Source organism: Carcharodon carcharias, chromosome 2 (assembly GCF_017639515.1).
Source record: "Carcharodon carcharias isolate sCarCar2 chromosome 2, sCarCar2.pri, whole genome shotgun sequence".
NCBI classification, from domain to species: domain Eukaryota; kingdom Metazoa; phylum Chordata; class Chondrichthyes; order Lamniformes; family Lamnidae; genus Carcharodon; species Carcharodon carcharias.
Genome location: NC_054468.1, coordinates 30,756,375 through 30,771,901, shown reverse-complemented (window position 1 = coordinate 30,771,901; position 15,527 = coordinate 30,756,375).

Sequence of the window (15,527 nt, the reverse complement as noted above, 5' to 3'; positions counted from 1 at the left end):
TAGGTATGAGTGTATATGTGTGTGTATGTGTGTGTGCGTGCACACGTGCAGGTTTCTTGCAATGGGAATATTAAATAAGAGTTTATTATCCAATGCTTTTTAAATCTCATGCAAAGTGTTTAACTATAAATGGGAGGGGCAAGAATCACGTATGTTCCACCCATGTTGTTCCAGGCCAGGTGTGGCCTAACCAGCTGGCCTTAGTGCTGGAGAGCACTCCAAACATGGGCTGGAGAATGTTCGAGAGGAATTTTTGTGGGGCAGCCCATTGCTCGTTCTTGATGGTCATACCTAATCATTTCACTTTCTCTCTCCACCACCCCCCCCCCACCCCCCCACCCACCCAACTTCTGGTCCAGCACATCAATGCAACTGGCATTTTATAAAAGCTATAAAAGAAAATTCCAACCCAACCTCATCGCCATCTTCTTGTTGCACTAAGTGAGAAAAGATTAACATGTGGACACACAGCAGGCAGCCATCATTAAATTAATTTTACTTACACCCCCCCAACAGAGAGGGCAGGAGAGAGGGCAATGTAACTAACATTCTGGACACACAAGTGCTAGGCAAATACTATCTCCAACAGGAGGGAATCCAACCATCTCCCCATGACATTCAATGGCATTACCATTGCTGAATCTCCCATTAGCAACATCCTGGGGGGTAATATTGACTGGAAACTGAACTGGATTAGTCACATAAACACTGTGGCTACAAGAGCAGATCAGAGGCTGGGAATCCTGCAGCAAGTAACTCACTTTCTGACTCCCCAAAGCCTGTCCATCATCTACAAGGCACAAGTCAGGAGTGTGTTGGAATACTATCCACTTGCCTGGATGAGTGCAACTACAACAACACTCAAAAAACTTGACACCATCCAGGACAAAGCAGCCCACTTGATTGGTACCCCATCCACCACCATCAATATCCACTCCCTCCACCACTGATGCACAGTGAGCGGTGTGCACCATCGACAAGATGCACTGCAGGAACTCACCAAGGCTCCTTTGATAGCACCTTCCAAACTGGTGACCTCTACCACCTAGAAGGATAAGGGCAGCAGATGCATAGGAACACCACCACCTACAAGTTCCCCTTCAGGCCACACACCATCCTGACTTGGAACTTGCCTGGACCAGGAAAAATTTATTGATTTTGCTTCCAATTTCCAGCCCTCTCTTACCTTCACATGTTCCATCTCTGATACTTCCCTTCCCTTCCTTGATCTCCCTGTCTCTATTTCTGGTGATAGACTGTCTACCAATATTTATTACATGCCCAACTCCCAAAGCTACCTTGACTACACCTCCTCATACCCTGCTTCCTGTAAGGACTCCATCCTATCCTCTCAGTCCCTCTGCCTTTGTTGCATCTTTTCTGATGATGCCACCTTTGAAAATGTTGCCTCTGACGCTTCACTTGCACTTCTTTCAATTTGGTCTAAAGTATTTGCTGCTTCCAATGCGGTCTCCTCTACAATGGGGAAACTAAATGCAAACTGAGTGACTGCTTTGCGGAACACCTTTGGTCAGTCCGCAAGCATGACCTAGGCCCTCCTGTCACTTGCCATTTCAATACACCATCTTGCTCTTGTACCCACATGTCCATCCTTGGCCTGCTGCAAGGTTGCAGTGAAGCCCAACGCAAACTGGAGGAACAGCACCTCATCTTCCGATTAGGCTCTTTACAGCCTTCTGGACTTAACATTGAGTTCAACAACTTCAGATCATGAACTCTCTCCTCCATCTTTACCTCTTTTTTTTATCCAATCCTTCTTTTGTTGTTTCTTAAATTTTATTTTTAATTATTTTTTTCTTTATTTTATTTATTTCTTTCTCCTCTTTCCCCTAACATCAACCCCCAGCCCTACAAGGCCATCTGTCACTGGTTTCAGTGCTTTCACAGAGTGCAGACCCTTGTTCTGCTATTAACACATTCTGCTCTCCCTTTTCTGCTACTATCAGCACCTTCTTTAGTCTTTACCACCACCATTAACATTCCCTTTGTCTTGTGCCCATGATGTCTTTGTCAATCTCTCCCACCTATCCCTGACCTTTTATCTTGCTCCACCTGCTCCACCCCCTTACACTGTGTAAAATCCATCACATTTCTACTTCTCTTCAGCTCTGAAGAAGAGCAATACAGACTCGAAACACTAACTCTGTTTCCCTCTCCACAGATGCTGCCAGATCTGCTGAGTTTTTCCAGCATTTTCTGTTCTTATTTCAGATTTCCAGCATCACAGTATTTTGCTTTAATTTAAATGGCAGGTTGTGACTAATGGTGATGGTAACAATCAGCACATGGCGTCTCACAGGGGCCTGTGTTGGGGTCTTAATTATTCACTGTATTTATGGTTTTGATGGGATAGAAAGTCAAATATTTACATTTGCCAATGGTATTATTGGTGGCATTGTAAGCATTGTAGATGGAAGCATGAAATTACAAAGAGATAGTGATAGTTTAAGTGAATGGGAAAAACTGCAGTACATGGATTTTAATGTATGAAAACGTGAGGTTCTCCACATTGGATCTAAAAAGAATAGCACAGTGTACTTTCTAAATGTTGAAAAGCTAGAAACAGTAGAGGTCCAAAGGAACTTGAGTTTCTAACTATATAGATCATTAAAATGCCATGAAAAAAATCCTGAAAATAATCAAAAAGGCTAATTAAATGCTGGCCCTTATAATTTGGGAACTGGAATATAAGGAGACAACAATCATCCAATGCAAAGCTCTGGGTAGATTACACTTGGAGCACATGAGAATCCTGCACCACATCATCTCTCTCTTAACGTTACTCTGAGTCTACAGTTCTGTGTGTAACATGGCTGCCAAGCACAAATAATCTCCGCTTTCTGTCCAAGGCACATCTGACACGTCACCCTCCAGCAACCTACCCCAACCCCAGTGCTGAGAGCAGCTCGGATGAGGACCCTGAGGGCAGCACCGTTGAAGACCCATCACAGCGCTCACCATTACTCTCCACAAGCGGAGTGACACACATCATGGGTGAGTTCCTGCAGTGGCAACCTGAGGGGGAACCAGGACACCTCAATGTCCCTCCAGGTGCTCCTCCCCCTCATGGAGTCAGGCTGAGGCCATCATGCACCTGAAGGAAGGAGGAGCAGCAGCTGGACACCCCTGGATCATCTACTCAGGAATCTCAGCGGTTACCCACTTCTTTTGAGTCCCCTTTGCCTGTAACCCCCCTCAACCTTCTCCTCTGCCACCACAGAGGGAGCAGCTGGCCCACAAGAGGACAGCCAAAACAAGCCAGAGCCCTCAAGGCCTCGGCTCTCCGGGGACATACGCCGAAGTCAACAGAGGCAACAGGGCCAACCATTGCACAGGCTAGCTACATCCCTGCTGTGGATGTCAGGGCAGCACCTAGAAGAAGGGGTAGGCCTCGAAAAATTAAGAAAGCCTGATCACATGGTTGCACGGGTGAACACATTTTGTCACTTTGTAATCTGAAAAATATTCAGTTTCACTGAATAATGTGTAATGTTGTCTTTCAGCTTCACTGAGAGACTTTGCAAGTCCTCCCTCTGCATAACTCATCCCCCACTCCCGACTAGCAGTTCAGCTGCATGCAGCTGGACCATGTGTGATTCTGGAGGGAGAGGTGTGTGTGTGGCAGGGCCTTTTGGAGTCTTGTGCAAGCACTCTTCCACGTATGTGGAGCCTTCATCCATCACACTCATCTTACTGTCCCAAACATTTTCAGTGCTCCCTGTTGGGGTTCTCTTTCAGTTGTCCATCTGAGCTGACCCTGCATCTCCACCCACCCACTGATCACACTCCCATGCAGCACCTGTACCCAGCCAAAATGAGGCCCCTCTCACTTTGGATTTGACAAACATGATCATAGTCAAGTTTGTCTTCAGCTCAACTATTCTTTCCCCTCCCCCAGTCCTTCCCCCCATCACTATTGACGCCCTGGCATCACCTTCCACCTCCCCACCGCCACCTACCAACTCAAACCTTTATCATTCCAGGGTGAATGTGTACATTCCCTACCTTCCTGAAAATCCCACTGCCATCCACATTGACCTCTCCGTCCTCCTCCTTCCCACCCCCAGGGTCCATGTCTACCTCCATGCTCACACCAACCACTCTCACTGTCTCTTCTACCATTACCCAGGCACCTTCACTCTCCCATCCTACCGGCTCCCGCTGCCCCTTGTCACCCTCACCATTTCCTCCAACCATGCCCACCCTCAGTTAGCTCCCCAGGAGGCAAACATTGACTCCACAGACCCCTCCCCACTCGCCTGGACATTACCCCACCATTCCCTCCTCCACTCTTACTCCCTCATCCCCATGGACACCTCCCACTTTCTGAACTGCCTCTTTCCCCCAGGCACCTTCCCCTCTCAGAACTCCCTCCTTCCCCTGAGCACTTTACCATCTCCAAACACCCTGATCCCCCAGACACCTTCCCCTCTCCAACCTCCCTCCCTTACATCTTCCTCCCTCCTTACACCTACCTCCCTACTTGCAGCATTCTTCCCCATTACACTCTCCTTCTCTCATACTCCCTCCTTCTCCCAGGCACCTTGAAACCCCTCCCAACCTCATCCCCTCCAACACCTTCCTCCCCTATTCCCAACCGCAACCTCCCGACACCTTCATTCTCCCCCACCCCAGCCTCATCCCCATCCGAATCCTGATACACCTTCCTCTCCCACTCACAGCTAGACCTTCCTCTCCACTCCTTCATCGGTCATCCGTTGCAGCCCACAGCCAAGACCGTGATGTCCTGAAGCAGGCCTGAAGTATCAACAGAGATCTCCCACCACCCGAGAGCTGCTTCGTGGCAGAGACTCCACCCAGCATGCATATGTTCCTCTAGGGTCCGGTAGCTGGATATCAGCGATCTGAGCAAGACCCTAAAGTTAAGCCCCAACTTCTGCATGCCACGCTTGTCCAGATGTGTTCTGGGCCAGCGTGTTTTCTGGCCAGCATAATGGTAAATCGGGCATGAGAGGGTGATTCTGGTCAGGCCTTACTTTTCATCCCGTTAGCCAGCCTCCAGCGGGATTTGCATTCCGCCATGGCGGGCACCAGCGGGTGATCCCGCTGTGATTTCACACCGGCCTGAAACCAATTTCTGCCCCTCACAATAAATTCCCCACCCCCGCCCACCATGACACCCACTGCCAATGGGACCAGACGATTATGCTCATTGTTTCAAGTTGATGTCCTTCCAACAGAACTGGAAAAATCTTAGAGATGGAACAGGTTTAAAGCAAGTTCAGAGGCAGGCAAAGGAAGGGAGGAGAATAAAGAACAAAGAGAAGTCAGTGATATGATGGAAAACAGGAGTGATTAAATAACAAAGTTGCATGAAAGAGGCTGGTAACAGGATAATAAAAGAAATAGGGATGTGGGCATCACTGGCTAGGCCAGCATTTATTGCCCATCTCTAATTACCCTTGTTCAGAGAGCATTTTAAGAGCCAACTACATTGCTGTGGGTCTGTCTGGAGTCACATGTAGGCTAGACCAGGTAAGGACAGCAAGTTTCCTTCCCTAAAGGGCTTTAGTGAACAAGATGGGTTTTTATGGCAGTGTTTCAATTCTAGATCTCTGTTGAACTTCACTAGCTGCTGTGGTGGGATTTAAACAAGGTCCCCTTGGCATTACCCTGGGTCTTTAGAATGCCAGTCCAGTGACAATGCCACTACGCCATCACCACTATGTTCACTGAGTGAAGTGACCCAGCAGAAGGAACTTAACAGTCCTGCTCACAAATCGGTTTTCCGTTTTGGAAGCTTGTGAGGGTGCTGGTTCCTCAGAGGAGTACGGCCAGAGCCAAATTTTTGGCGCCACGAGCTGTACGGGGGCGGGGGTGAGGAGGAAGAAGAAAGGAAGAACAATAGTGAAAGGTGATCCATTGGTTAGGGGAACAGGCAGGTGTTTCTGTGGCCTTAGATGTGACTCCAGGATGGTATGTTGCCTCCCTGGTGCCAGTGTCAAGGGTGTCACAGAGCGGCGACAGGCATTCTTCTAGGGGAGGGTGATCAGCCACAGGTCGTGGTCCACATTGGTACCAATAACTTAGGTAGGTCCTGCAATCAGAATTTAGGCAGCTAGGTAGAAAATTAGCAAGCAGGACCTCAAATGTAGTAATCCCCAGATTACTCCCAGTGCCACGTGCAAGTGAGTACAGAAATAGGAGGATAAGGCAGATGAATGCATGGCTGGAAAGATGGTGCAGGAAAGGGGGCTTTAGATTCCTGGGGTACTGGGACTGGCTCTGGGGAAGATGACAACTGTACAAGCCGGACGGGTTGCACCTGAGCAGAACTGGGGATGAGCACCTAGCAGGCGTTTTGCTAGTGCTGTTGGGAGGGCTTTAAACTAACTCAGCAGGGGTGTGAGAACCAAGAGAAAATATTAGAGAGGAAGACCAGGGTGCAAAAAATACTGGGAGGGACAGATAGCACTAGTATAGAGAATAGTAAGTTAATAGGTAAAGTTGGGGCAAGGGAGAAAGTAACAAAATCTAAATCAGGGTTACTGTGCAGGTATGTGAATGCACAGAGATAGGAGAGGAAGTAAAGGACAAGGAGTGGTGGTGTTGGTTAAGGAGAGCATTGCAGTGCTGGAGAAAGAGGATGCCCCAGAGGGCTCAAGGACAGAATCAATTTGGCTAGAGCTAAGGAAAAGAGGGGCGTAATTACAATGCTTGGTATAGTCAATGGACCACCAAATAGTGAGAAGGATGTAGGAGAACAAATCAGCAGGGAAATTACAGAGAGGTGCAAGCATTATAGAATAGTTGTAATGGGTGACTTTACTGGAATGTAGACTGGGACAGTGGTAGTGTAAAGCGTGGAGAGGGGCAAAAGTTCTGAGATTGTGTTCAGGGGAATTTTTTTACAGCAGTATGTGTCCAGTCCAACAAGTAAAGATGCACTGTTGGACCTGATTCTTGAAAATGAGGTGGGTCAAGTCGATCAAGTGTCAGTGGGGGAACATTTAAGAGACAGTGATCATTGTATTGTACATTTTAAGATGATGATAGAAAAGGGCGATTAACTGGAAGAGAGTTAACTTCATGGGGCAAGAACGAAGCTGGGCCAGATAGCCTGGAATGAAAGATGGGCAAGAAAAACTGTAGCTGAACAATGGGCTATCTTCAAAAAGGAATTGGTTTAGGTACAGTCAAGGTATATTTCATTGAAAGGGAAAAGTAGGGCAAACAAACCCAAAGCTCCCTGGATGAAAAAGGAAATAGAAAATAAGATAAAGAAGAAAAAGTATGTTTCTGACAGGTGTCAGGTAGAAAATACATTTGAGAACCAAGAGGAATACAGAAGTTTTGGGGGGGAGGAGGGTGGGGTGGTGGGGTGGTGGTGAAAAAGCATTTTAGAGAAGTGAAGAGGGATTATGAGAAAAGACTGGCAGCCAACATAAAGCGGAATCCCAAAGTCTTCTATAGGCATATAAAGAGTAAAAGGGTGGTAAAAGGAGGAGTAGGGCCGATTAGGGACCTAAAAGAGAATCTACACATGGACAGAGGGGCCATGGCTGAGGTGTTAAATGAATACTTTGCATCTGTCCTTACCAAGGAGGTAGATGCTACCCAGGCCATGGTGACAGACGTGGAAACTCTGTCACTAGAAGGGTTCAAAATTGATAAGTGTTGAATAGACTGTCAGTACTTAAAGTTGACAAGGCACCGGGACTGGATGAGATGCATCCAAGGATATTGAAGGAAGTGAGAGTAGAAATTGCAGAGGCACTGGCCATAATCTTTCAGTCTTGCCTAGACTCAGGGATGGTCCCAGAGGACTGGAGAATTGCAAACACTATGCCCTTGTTCAAAAGAAGTAAGGATTAGCCCAACAATTACAGACCAGCCAGTTCCACTTCAGTGGCTCAGGAAGCAATTATTCAGGATAGAATTAGTAGTCACATGGAAAAATATGGGTTGATAAGGAAAAGCCAGCATGGATTTCTAAAGGGGAAACTGTGTTTAACTAACTTGCTGGAGCATTTTGAAGAGGTAAGAAAAAAGGCCGATGAGTGTAATGCTGTTGATGTGATGTACATGGACTTTCAAAAGGCACTTGATACAGTGCCACATAACAGACTTGTGAGAAAAGTTATTGCTCATGAAATAAAAGGGACAGTAGCAATATGGATGCAAAATTGACTGAAAAATAGGAAGAGTAATAGTCAATGGGTATTTTTGGAACTGGAGGAAGGTTTGTTCACCAAGGGTCAGTATTGGGATCCTTGCTTTTCCTGATATATATTAATGATCTCGACCTTGGTATGCAGGGGACAATTTCAAAGTTTGAGGATGATACGTTGCTTGGGAGCGTTGTGAATTGTGAGGAGGACAGTATGGAACTTCAAGAGGACAGAGACAAGTTGATGGAGTGACAGATAGGTGGCAGACAAAGTTCAATGCAGCAAAGTGTGAGGTGATGACCATGAGATCATAAGACGTAGGAGCAGAAGTAGGCCATTTGGCCCATCAAGTATGCTCTGCCATTCAATGAGATCATGGCTGACCTAATAATCCTCAACTCCACTTTACTGCCTTTTCCCCATAATCCTTGATTCCCTTACTAATTAAAAATCTGTCCATCTCAGCCTTGAATATACTTAATGACCCAGCCTCTATGGCCCTCTGTGGTAAAGAATTCCACAGATTCACTACCCTCTGAGAGAAGAAATTCCTCCTAATTTCTGTCTTAAATGGGTGACCCATTACTCTGATCCTAGACTCTCCCACAAGGGGAAACATCCACTCAGCATCTACCTTGTCAAGACCCCTAACAATCTTATATGTTTCCATAAGGTCGCCTCTCATTCTTTTAAACTCCAATGAGTACAGGCCCAACCTACTCAACCTCTCCTCGTAAGAAAATCCCTCCATACCTGGGATCAACCTAGTGAACCTTATCTGGACTGCCTCCAATGCCAGCATATCTTTTCTTAGATAAGGATATCAAAACTGTTCACAGTTTCTAGATGTGGTCTAACTAGTGCCTTGTATAGTTTAGGCAAGACTTCCCTATTTTCATACTCCATTCCCTTTGAAATAAAGGCCAACATTCCATTTGCCTCCCCTATTACCTGCTGAACTTGTATGCTTGCTTTTTGTGATTCATGCACGAGGACCCCCAAATCCCTCTGTGCTGTAGCTTTCTGCAGTCTTTCTCCATTTAAATAATATTCAGCTCATTTATTCTTCCTGCTAAAGTGCGTAACCTCATAGTTTCCTGCATTATATTCCATATTCCAAGTTTTTGCTCACTTACTTAACCTGTCTATATCCCTCTGAAGACTCTTTGTGTCATCCTCACCACTTGCCTTCCCACCAATTTTGTGTCATCTGCAAACTTGGCAATGGTACATTCGCTTCTCTCATCCAAGTCAATAACATATATTGTAAATAATTGTGGCCACAGCATTGATCCCTGTGGCACTCCGCTAGTTACAGGTTGCTATCCTAAAGATGCCCCCCTTATCCCAACTCCATATCTTCTATTAGTTAGCCGATCCTCTATTCATTCTAATACATTACCCCCAAGACCATGGGCTCTTATCTTATTAAGTAGCCTTATGTGCGGTACTTTATTGAATGCCTTTTGAAATCCAAATAGATTACATCTATTGGTTCCCCTTTATCCACCCTGCTTGTTACCTCCTGAAAGAATTCTAATAAATTTGACAGGCATGGTTTCCCCTTCATGAAGCCATACTGACTCTGCTTGATTATATTATGCATTTCTAAATGTTCTGCTATTGCATCCTTTATAATAGACTCTAACATTTTCCCAATGATGGATGGCCAATAGTTACCTGTTTTTTGTCTTCCTTTTTGAATAAGGGTGTTACATTGGCAGTTTTCCAATCCTCTGGGACTTTTCCAGAATCTAAGGATTCTTGGAATATTACTACCAGTGCATCCACTATCTCTATAGCTACTTCCTTAGTATCCTGGGATGCAACCCATCAGGTCCAGGGGACATATCTGACTTTAGCACCATTAGTTTCCCTAGTACTTTTTCTCTAGTGATAGTTACTGTATTTATTTCCTCCCCCACTTTTGCCCCTTGATCATTTAGTATTTTTGGAATGCCATTAGTATTTTCTACCATGAAGACTGATTCAAAGTATTCCTCTGACATTTCCTGGTGCCACGTTACTATTTCACCAGCCTCATTCTCTAAGGCACCTATCATCACTTTGGCCTCTCTCTTCTTTTTTATATATTTAAAGGAGATCTTACTGTCAGTTTTTATATTACTTGCTAGTTTACCCTCAAAGTTTATTTTCTCCCTCTATTATTTTTTCGTCATCTCTTGTTGGTTTTAAAAACTTTCCCATTCCTCTGGTTTACCACTAATCTTTGCCACATTGTAAGTTTTTTCTTTCAATTTGACACTATCCTTAACTTCCTTGGTTAACTATGGTTGGTTTTTCCCCTTCCTAGAATTCTTTTTCCTCACTGGGATATGATACATTTTGGTAGGAAGCACTTTAATGAATTGTGCTTTAATGAATTTCTAATGCATTAGTTACTCCATTGATGGGGCACTGGCTCCAGTACAGGGGAAAGTGGGAGTTGTATTGTTGGGTTGGGCTTCAACTGAATCGTGCTTTTTTTATTCATTTATGAGGTGTGGGTGTCTCTGGCTAGGTGAGCATTAATTGCCCATCCCTAATTGCCCTTGAGAAGGATGTGGTGAGCTGCCTTCTTGAACTGCTGCAGTACCTGTGGTGTAGGTACACCCACAGTGTTGTTCTATGATGTCGCCTTACTGGATGTCTTTATCATCTTCCACAAATCTAACAGATGTGAAGGCTGCCTGTGTGTTCCTGCCTCATCTGGCCAGTGCGAGGGCCTCATCGCCATCATTGTTGCCTTCAAGGACCTCCTCACCCTCATCCCCATCAGCGTCCTCTCACTGGAGGAGACCTCCAGGTTGTAAAGAGCACGGCAGGCGACAACAATGCATGACACCCTCTGTGGACTATATTGCAGGGCTCCACCAGATCAGTCCAGGCACTGGAACCTCATTTTCAGCATCCCAATGGTCTGCTCCACCAAGCTGTAAGTTGCACCATGAGTCCTGTTATGCCTTCGCTCTGCCGCACAGGTGTCATCAGCCACATCCTCTGCAGGTAGCCGTTGTCCCCAAGGAGCCATCCTGCAGCCTCTGTGGACCCTGGAAGACTTCATGGATCTGTGACCATCTGAGAATGTATGAGTCGTGCACACTCCCTGGAAACCATGCGCAGACCTGCAGGATGTGTTTGTGGTGGTCGCACATTCAGCAAATGGAATCCCTTGCAATTGACATAGTTGACCGCTTGTTACAATGGAAATCTAAGCAGCACATCAGAGTAGTCAATGGCACCCTGCACCTGTGAGGAACCCGAGATCTGGGCAAATCCAATCACTCTTGCAACCTGGCTCTCCTGGTCCAGGGCGAATGCACAGAGTTGTGTGCACTCGCGAAGAAGGCGTCTGTGACCTCATGGATGCATTTGTGGCTGGAGGCTTGTGATACCCACAAAAGTCACCTATGGAGCCCTGATAGGAGCCACTGGCATGGAAATTCAGTGCCGCTTTCACTTTCATGGCCGCTGGCAGTGGATGCCCTCTATGTCCCCATGGTGCCAAATCCTGCAGTAGCTGGCAGATGTGATAGACCAGTTCCCTAGACATGCGCAGTCTTCAGCAACACTTGCTCTTGTTCATCAGCAGGAATGAAAGGTGGTGTCTATAGACGCTGGGTCTAGCCAGGTGCCGACCAGCAACAGCTCGCTGTGGCGCTTTGTGTGCAGGAGCCCCAGCCGCCCCTTCTTCCAGAGGATGCTGATCCTCCCTCTGCACAGCCAGGTGACTCTGCCGCTCTCTTCTCCATCAACTTCGTTCTCTGTAAGACATGAGGTATACAGCCAGGTCACCAGGCTCCATGATCCTGATGTACTCCTCCTGCAGGATGAAAGAGAGGGACACATGGGTTAGCGTGCGTGCACTAAGAACCTGTCTTGGTTAAGTCTGAAAGCCCCTTAATGCACTGCGGAGAGTGCTGGCCACCACTTCAATGGCCAGAGATTAGTGCGCTGCATGGCTGCCTGAAACGCCACCCACCTCCGCCGCACTCCGCCTGACCAACTGGCAGCAGTCTTGCCCACTGGACTGCATCCTGTGCTCTCAGTTCAGGTACTGGCATTCTCCTAAACCACGCTGCAAGGCTGCACTGTTAGCTTGAGCCACTGGGGGGACTGTTCCAAACTGGGATGCTGGGGCTGTGAGTGCCTCCACCAGTGACTACTCCACAGCCAGCTTTAGCAAGGAGGTTGTACAACGTGCCCAGTCATCCAACTGTTCTGCAGTCCTCTAAAATGCTCATTACTTTGCAGTCTGTGCCCGAGGGCTGAAAAGCTCTGGAGCACTAGGTGGCACTTTGATGCCTCTGCGTTGCTTGAGTGGGCAAATAGGCTAGAGGCCCAACTTTAATCATATCAATGTGGCTGTGTCTGCACTGCCTCAGCTGCAGAGAAATGCTCACTTTATACAAGGTGTCCCTAAGGTGTGGCCACTTCCCTTGCTCACCCCGCCACCCACATGCTTGTGCACTACCATCAACTACAGGGCAGCCTTTCCCCCACCGCACCAAGTCACCTCAACTACAGGGCGGCCCTTGCCGCTGCCTCTCCCCCCCCCCACCCCGCCCTCAACATACGTCAACCATGAAGTCCAACAGGTGACCTGGTCAAGGGCTCTTCAAAGTTACTGTGCATTCATCTCCGAGTCCCCCTCAAAGTGCAGCCTGCCAAGTGCACTTCTTTTATATGCTGTTGTGAAACACGTCGGCATGTTTAACTGCTGACATGCGCGGTTGATTGGTGGAGGAGGGGGGTGCAATTCCAATGGACTGGCCTTATAATGATATATAATTATAATGTATTACAATGCAGTTCCTGATGTCTGATGTGGGAAACGCAGCCTGCCATCGGCGGGTGCAGTAGACGATCGCGAACCGGTTTTACGATGTCATGAAAACAATTTTTGGCCTTCATGCCATATTGTCTGCTTACACTACCGCTGATGCCAGTGGGCATGGAAAATCCTGGCCATGGTTGCAGGGTGACCAAGACTGGGACCCGATAATTGAAGGATATTTAACAGTTTGAAAAGATAAGAAACTAGGAAAAGGTGGTGGGGTAGTTCTGTTAATTAAAGATATCATTGGTAGAGTAATGAGAGATGACCTTAGCTCAAAAGAGCAAGATGTAGAATCAGCTTGGGTAGAGATAAGAAATAAAAAAAGTAAGAAGTCACGTGTGGAAGGAGTTAATCGGCCCCCTAGCAGTATTTACACTGCAGGAGAGGGTGTACAGGAAGAAATAAATGGGGCGTGTAAGAAAGGTACTACAATAATCATGGGTGACTTTAATCTACGTGGAGATTGGGCGAATCAGATTGGCCAAGGTAGCCTGGAAAATGGGTTCATAAAGTGTATTTGAGATAATTTCTTTGAGCAGTTCACTCTAGAGCCAACCAGGGAGCAGGCTATTCCAGACCTGGTAATGAGCAATGAGACAGGATTAGTCAATAACTTCATTATAAAGGATTCCCTAGGTGGCAACAATCATAACATGATAGAATTTCATGTTCAATTTGAAGGGAAGAAATGTGAGTCTGAGAACCAGTGTTTTAAATCTGAATAAAGGTAGGATTGCAGATCTAGCTAAAGTCAATTGGGAAACTAGGTTAAAAGGTAGGACAGTAGGGATGCAGTGGCAGACTTTTAAGGAGATGTTTAATAACTCTCAGCAAGTGTTTATCCCAGTGAGAAAGAAAGATTCTTTGAGAAGTTTAAGAATAAGGGGTCTCCCTTTTAAGACAGAGATGAGGAGATTTTTTTTCTCTCAGAGAGTCGTACATGAACTTCTCTTTTCCAGAGAGCATTGGAGGCTGGGTCATTGAATTTATTTAAGGCAGAGTTAGACAGATTTTTGATAGACAAGGGAGTCAAGGGTTATGGGGGGGAGGACAGCAAAGTGGAGTTGAGGCCACAACCAGATCAGCCACAATCTTATTGAATGGCATAGCAGTCTTAAAGGGCTGAATGGCCTACTCCTGCTCCTATGTTCTTATGTATTGGATAGAGGAAGAGAAACATTAACAAACTTTCTTCAAGCACAGATTAAACCAACAAAGACAGCAATGCTATTTTCTTAAAGGTTTACATGCTGATGCAAAAGGTTTACCTTGCAATACATGGTTATTTGTGAACCCTCTTGGTATCTCAATCATAGAGTTACAAGTGCTTTCAGAACATTGTATTTACAAATTGTTACATCTTCATGCGTGAATGGCATGTTTCCTTCTCTAATTTACTCTGGGTGGAACACAGGAGGAAATCATATGTGACAGTACAGTGGTTTGTAAATAATGCTCCCATTTGAAGTCTGTATCTTTTTCATAATAAAGTTCACCCCTGAGCAGGGACCTGAAGATTATCTTGTGCTACCAGTTTAATATGTACCGCATGACAAGCCTGCCTCTTCCATCTTAAAAATGTACAGAAAGGTAAATGACAGTCTTTATGTGTGAAAATGGGCTGCAGTCAAAACGTGCCATTTTCAATCATTTATAAATTCATGATGAAGTTTTTCAAAGGATGGATAATGTTAGTATAATTTCAGCTGGTAACGCCACTTTAAATGGAGCAGGGCATTCAGCAGCTAACCCATGGGACTGAAATGTGCTTTCCTTTATTCAATGCCATGAATTTTTTTTTTCACAATCTGTATAATAGCTGATTACAAGGTTGATCCAGATATTCCTACGGAAATAAACTTTGTAATTAAATGAAACATTGAAACTCTGTCAGGAGCTAAGCAACTCAATGCCTTCAAATTATTTTCATCAACATTAAAGATAAGGTGAAATCCTAATCTATCCTGTATAACACCTGGGTCCTAGTTCCACCAAAACCCTTTATGCTCTCATGTTGCCTCAGCCTCTATGCATCATAAATTCAACTGCAATCTCTACTGCCCTCTTTCAAACTGCTTTTTCAAATCTGGCTGTGAGGTGGCATATGTGAGCAGTTTTGTGGTAAGCTTTATAGGTGAGTCGTATTACTCTTTACTTGGAAGAGCCTGGCATGTTGTCTTGCTATGGCAAAACAACTATGACTGGGCACTCTGGGTTGCCAATATGAACCAAGATCTTGATAGTTTGAGAAGAGAGAAACAGGGTTAGCATTTCAGGTTGATGACCTTGCATCAGATGAAAGGTCACTGGCCTGAAACATTAACTTTGTTTCTTTCCCCGCAGATGCCGCCAGACCTGCTGAGTATTTCTGCCATTTTCTGTTTTGTTTCAGATTTCCAACATTCACACTATTTTGCTTTTGCCTCAATACTTTCTGACAATAAATGGTGTTATTACAGGGCTTTGTACTTGAACAACGGCAGTGAATTAGTGATATTTGTAATATCACAATAGAGCTGATTTGATAAAAGCAA